This window comes from Delphinapterus leucas, chromosome 17 (genome assembly GCF_059928025.1).
Source record: "Delphinapterus leucas isolate spDelLeu-1000000601 "Yukka" chromosome 17, BTC_Dleu_Yukka2, whole genome shotgun sequence".
Taxonomy (NCBI): Eukaryota; Metazoa; Chordata; class Mammalia; order Artiodactyla; family Monodontidae; genus Delphinapterus; species Delphinapterus leucas.
Window position 1 is genome coordinate 14715502 of NC_143145.1, and position 6300 is coordinate 14721801.

General features: G+C 42.1%; 1 long non-coding RNA gene across 1 annotated transcript; it reads left to right on the forward strand.

Annotated features, from left to right (window-relative positions):
- On the forward strand, window positions 1-5709 carry LOC149746913 (uncharacterized). The gene is made up of 3 exons (XR_016388311.1): window positions 1-657; window positions 1225-1378; window positions 1624-5709. It is a non-coding gene; the product is annotated as an uncharacterized LOC149746913 (long non-coding RNA).
- The last annotated feature ends 591 nt before the right edge of the window (window positions 5710-6300 follow it).

Consider the following 6300-nt stretch of genomic DNA (forward strand, 5'->3'; position numbering starts at 1 on the left):
TTCAACCTCCAGAACCATAACCACTGAGTATACGGTATTTTGTTGAGTAATACAGTGCTGATCTGATTGTATGATCAGAACAGCTCACACTAAATTGTCCACTGTCAGGTTTTAGCCTTTGCAGGGATATTTGCATTCTAAAAGAGAAGGCGGTTTAAATGATGGAATCACTGATTGGCAGATGGTACACAGCCATGTGGTGAGTAGCAGTGTGATGTCCTAATCATTAAATTCTTTGCCTCACATACAAGATCTGTGACTCTTTACTAAGAAATTGAACTACTCTAAGCCAAAGTAACTTGGGTACCATCTTCTCCATCCTGAGGATGATCCTCATTACTTTTAGTGGTGGGCTTTCTGGTGCTTTCAGCAGAGCTTTGGCTCCTTTTCTTTGTCATTCCCCTTCCCACTTCTCCTGGCATTATTTGGCCTGGGAATATGTGCAGAGATTTTCTACTGAAACAATCACTGCTCCAAGTACCTGTGACTCAGCACCTCCGAGGTGGAGTCTAATGGAGGAGAGACTCAGCTTAGGGAAGGAGTAGGAGCTGGCACAGAGCGCCAAAGATATCAGAAGCCCAAGAACCATAGACTCCCACTACAGAGGATTTCCTGATTGAAACAGATACCAAGGAAATTGCAACATCTTTTTTGAAGGTGGGTGGGAGGGTTGGGTGTGTGGGTTGCGAGGGGAAAGAAATGTCTGTATGGATTTGCTTCTGGTGTTACAGTAAGTCAAGGGGATCAAGAGAGCAGGGTGTAGATTGTGCCTTTCTCATATTAGCCCGGATGACTCTTTCCTTAGTCACATTAAATGCTCGGGATCCTAAACTGTGTCAGCAGGTGGCTCCAGAGGCAGCTGTTTGGTGAGCCTGCCACAGGATATAAACTATGCTGCAGATTAACCCATCCCTGGATAATCTCAAAGGATATTTGTGCAAACATAAGGTGCTATTTGTAACAATTAGATTTAACAAAAATAAACCTGAGTGGATTATGAGCATGGATACTTTCTAATATGAACCATTTGGAATTAAATACTGGAGAGAGAGACAGACAGAGACAGAGGGAGAGGCAGAGAGAGAGACACAGAGAGAGAGAGAGAGTCTCCAGAATATTAAGGGTCTGACCTCTCCTCTTTGGCCAGATTTTCTCTAAGGTTAGTTGTCTGCAGTGTTCTCACCTTGGCCCCTACCCTACTGCAAACCAATTTTCCTCCAGAAGACAGAAGATCAAGAAGAAGCAGGCCTCATTCCTGGCTATGGAGGCGCACGCTAGTTCTTAGAGCCACAGAGCTGTACAACGGAGAAAGCTGGAAAACTGGTCTCAAATTATGCAGGAACCTAGAAGAGGAGGACACCGTTTGGAAATCTGAGGTGTGAGTACACATTATGAAACCTGGTCTGTGGCTAAGGGTACTTCATTCATTTCTAAATACACCAAATTCTGGAAAGCAGAGTGGTTACCAGTCAGAACTGTGAAAGCAGCATAATTTCTTTGGGACATTTTTCCACTTGCTCTTTTTGGATACCACTCTTCACCTGAACTCTAATTTCAGATTGATCTACCAATATACCAGATGTTACCTCATCCAGCCTCTGTATTTTACCCTTTGTCTCTCAGCCCATCCCTACAGATGCTGATGTACTCGAGGGTATCTGTAGAATCACAGACCCAGAGTTGACAGGAAGAAAGACGGTGAAGAAGAAGAATATTTGATCAATGCCTTCCATGCCTCAGACACTGTCACGTATGTTCTCTCACCTCATCCTCACAACCATCCTGTATGATGTAGGAATGAGTATTCCAGCTTTTCGCATTTTGAGGAAACTGACACAAAGAGCTTAAGATAATTACAAAGCCCCTAGGAAGCAGAGGGAGTGAAGGCCCTCAACAAAATGTTTCCTGCCCAATGGCAGCCCTATAGATCTCTTTTGAATTCCTGAACCCATTCCTTCTCCAGTATTTTATTCTGCAGTGAATGCCAGCCCCTGGCAAAAAGTTGCCCCGGGCACCATCTTGGACTATTCATTTTCCCTTAGCCCGTAAACAACCCAAAGTCACTAAATTCTGCTGATCCCACCTCCTAAATAAGTCTCAAATATGTCCACTTCTCAGCTCTCCCAATGTCACTTTCCTAGGCCAGTGCACCATCTTTCTCATTCACGGTATCTCTGTCTCCAAATTGGATCAAGAGGTGTGTGTATGGAGGGGGAAGGGGGACGCTGAGGAAGAGTGAAGGGCTGCAGAAATATCCTTATATTTTAATTGGCTTTTAACAATATTAAATCAAATAACAGCATATATGGAACGTTCATATTCCCATGCTTGGCACTGTAGCTACTCGATACACGGGGCTGGTATTAATATGGAAATCACATGCAAAAGACTTCCTGGTTACCGTGTTTAATGTCTTAACTTTAGCTGGCCGGAGGGTCATGCTTTGTCTTCTCCTTCTATCTAGAACTCACGTTTTTTTCCCCTGAGACTCTTCCTCCCTCTACACTCCTCACTAAATACTTTTTGCTTTAGATCTCAAAACAGATGCTACTGACTTTTATGATATTCATTTGTCAAAAAAAATGTATTCAGTCTAGGGAGGCACTATATAAATAACACTTTAAGTCCATCTGCCTGTGCTTAATAGTATTTTAATTTAGGGCTGGCAAACTCTGAAAGAGAGTTGATATTATCAGCTTTACCTAATGATATAAGTACTGCATTGCATTTCTACTGGAGTTGGTTAAGAAAGCACTTTTCTCAGAGAACCATCTCCCAGTCATCAGAAAATGAGAGCCAAAGTTGGCAGGCAAACAGGTATTTGTAACTATGTGAAGTAGATGTGGAAATCCTCAGCATTGTAGAACATAGAACAGGAATTCCTCTTAGGAGTCTAGAAGACATTTGAGAATATGTGAGAATATATTTGACTATCTTTGGTTGGAGCTACCAGTAGTTAGTTGGCCAATTGCTATGAACTGAATTGTGTCCCCTCAAATTTCATGCTTTGAAACGCTAACCCCCCTGATGTGACTGTATTTGGAAACAGGGCTTTATGGAGGTAATTTAAATGAGGTCATAAAGGTGGGGCCCTAATCCTAACGTCCTTATAAGAAGAAGGGACAAATACCAGGGATGCAAGTGTACAAAGAAAAGGCCATGGGAGGACATAGCAAGAAGATGGCCATCTGCAAGCCAAGGAGAGGGGCCTCAGGAGAAATCAAACCTGTTGACACCTTGGTCTTGGACTTGCAGACTCCCGAATGGTGAGAAATAAATTTCTGATGTTTAAGCCATCCAGTCTGTGGTATTTTGTTATGGCAGCCCTAGCAAACTAAGACTGCAAGGGATAGGAATGCTAAATGCCCTACACAGTACAGGATGGTAGATTCTACACACCAAAAATTTGTCCTGTCCCAAATGCAAAAGCATCCTGTTCAGAAACACCGATCTGGTCCCAGTTCTTCATCTTATAGATGACTCCATGAGACTTGTCTTTGAGGCAAAGGACCGTTATCTTATTTACATTGTTCTGTCGGGAGCTGGCATAGTGTCTACAGCTCAGTAGGAGCTTAGAAATTATGAGGGTGCTTATGCAAATTACTCACCTGCTTATGCATTTTACCTTTTTTTTCAGTTCACCTGAGCCATTCATCTGCTTGGGGGGATATCACGACTTATTATTGAGGGACTACAAAGAGACAGACTGGGGTAATATTTAGCTTTTGACATTCAAAACTAAGATTTTGCTGCAAGACAATAATTGCATTCTTTACCAAGCTCTTGTTTTGAGAGAGGATTATTTAAAGTCCTTTAGCATATCAAGGGCCTGGTTTGGGACTCAGTCAAAGAGCTCTTCCCAAGGGCGTTGCAGAAAGAAGATGAAGCCCTTTGGCTGAAGGCAAAGGTAACACTGGAAGCAGGGAGTTATTACCCACTCTGTCCTTCCCTGGCACCCCTGTCTAATAATTGCACCCCAGTCACTTACTGTTACCTGACATTCTGTTTTGTACTTGTTTCTTTGCTTTTCCCCTTTCTCTTTGACTAGAATGTTAACTGCACGAGGCAGTTCTTTGTCTATTTAATTACTACTGTATTCCCAGCATCAAAAACATACCTGGAAGCTCAATAAATATTTATTGAATGAATGAATGCGTTTTCTTTCCTCTTCCTCTCTCTTTCACATCTAAAGAAGGAGAAGAAGAAACACTTCAATTTGAGAGGATGTCTTTAAAGCTTTTGAATTCATTCACTGGATTTCTCTACTTGTAGATGAAATCCTGAGAACTGACTTCATTAAATCGCATCCTGAAAGATCTAAGGAAGGAGCATCTCTGACTTATGGTTCATTGTTCTGCTCTCCATGTTTGCTTCCTCTGTGTTCTTTTGCAAAGTTTATAGTGTGACAAATGACGTCTCTAATGGCACTGGGCCACTAATTGTTCAGAAAGTCCAGATAAAATAAAACTGATGCCCTGGGTGCCTGCCTGCTTCTGGCAAGCAAAGCTGGGGATGTATTCCATGAATGGTGACCTCTTCTCAGGAGTGGAACCTCATGGGTCCTAAGTCCTAGTGGAGCTGCCCAGACAAGCCTGTCACGTCCCTGAAGGAAGTCATGCCTCCTTGTCCACCATCTCTGTGGGAAGCGCATACGGGTGAAAAGGTGAAGATAGGATTCTGCACTAGAAAACAATTCTATCAGGAAATCCTGTGTATTCAGATCACCAACGTTTGGCAATCATTGTTGAGATTTTTCTTTGCCACAAAAGAATAAATGTCTTAGGAAACATCAGGACAAATGACCAAGAATGTGAATTTTCACAAAGGATTGGGACCATCAAGTTCTTTGTTTATTAGTATCCAGAAAGATCAACCATGTCCTTTGGGATGAATTACATGGAGACTCTTTATTAGGGTGGGAGAGGAAAGGGGGGAGGGGAAATCCACAAAGCGTGTGGCACTTTACAATGTGACACCTGCATAATGTCAAGTTCATGTGCAGAACAAGTCAGTTGTTACCTATGACAGTCCCTATTCTAAAATGGATTCTCTTCCTCTGCATGAAGGAGAAAACTCCTAGTGAGGTATTAGATAATAGGATGAAATAATCTGATCTATATTGTCATCATAAAAAGAACTTTCATCTGTGTGGTAGTGCAAAGCTGATCAAGTGCTTTCATACCAAAATGCCACCTATTCCTCACTGCAAGTTTGCGAAGAGAACAGAGCAGGAACCATGTCCATTTTGCAGACAGGAAAACTGAGGTTCTGAGAGGGTAAGTGAGTTGCCCAAGCCCATGGCCCAGTGGTGTAGGTGGGTCTAGAGCCCTGGTCTTCCAGCCTACTACTCTTAGCATGTCTCACGCTATATCAGGATGCAGCACTCCACGGCTGTTCATAAATAAAGTAACCATATGATTTATTGCCCAAACCAGTACACTTCAGAAAGTGAGAAAAGCTCTATGAATAATTATTCTGAGACAATAACTGGAAACCAGGATGGTCTCAGGAATACTTGGATGAATGTTGACCTTAATCAGTGGGAAGAGGCAGAGGGGACAGGTACACTGCACACTGCCCTGCTCATTTTTTTTCTTCAGCAAGAGACATAAATCTTCATCTCTTTTTTTGAAAGTTACTGCCTTTTCAGTTCTGAATAACACAGTTCAAAAAACAGACCTGGTTGGTTCAATGAGGAAGCAGTTCTCTCTTTGTTTTGTGCCACTGTGTCTGATCAGTTTGGACCCCAAAGCTCAAGAAAGATGACCAGTGCTTGGAAGATGCAATGAAGAATAAAGAAAGGAAAGATGACATGGCTTCTACAGGACAGAGTAAGAGCTGGTGAAAACAGTCAGAAAGGACAACCTGGACAATGTATGGTCTGACAGCTGGGCAGCAAGCAGCTTGGGTATTATCAGTGTCCGTGCCCTTCTGCTGGGAAAGGCAGATTCTAGCATGTGGTTAAGGCCATGAGGCTTCCTAGAGTGCCACATCTGGCTGGCTAGATCATTTTGTTTCCTGGTCACCATTAGTATCTCAGTGGTCACTGCAATATTTGTTATAGCAAGAACTTGCTTCTGGATATAGTTCCTTATGCAAAAGTGCAAGATAACACTGATTAGTGATTATGTTTCTAATACTAGCCACATTACTTTTGCAGAATGCTTTTATAATTTTTTACTACTGCTATAAGTTCATACACGCAAAAGTGCTTAAAACAGTGCCTGGCATGTAATAAGTACTATGTAAGTATTTTCTATTATCACTGTTATTATTATTTCACTTGATTCTCACAAACAC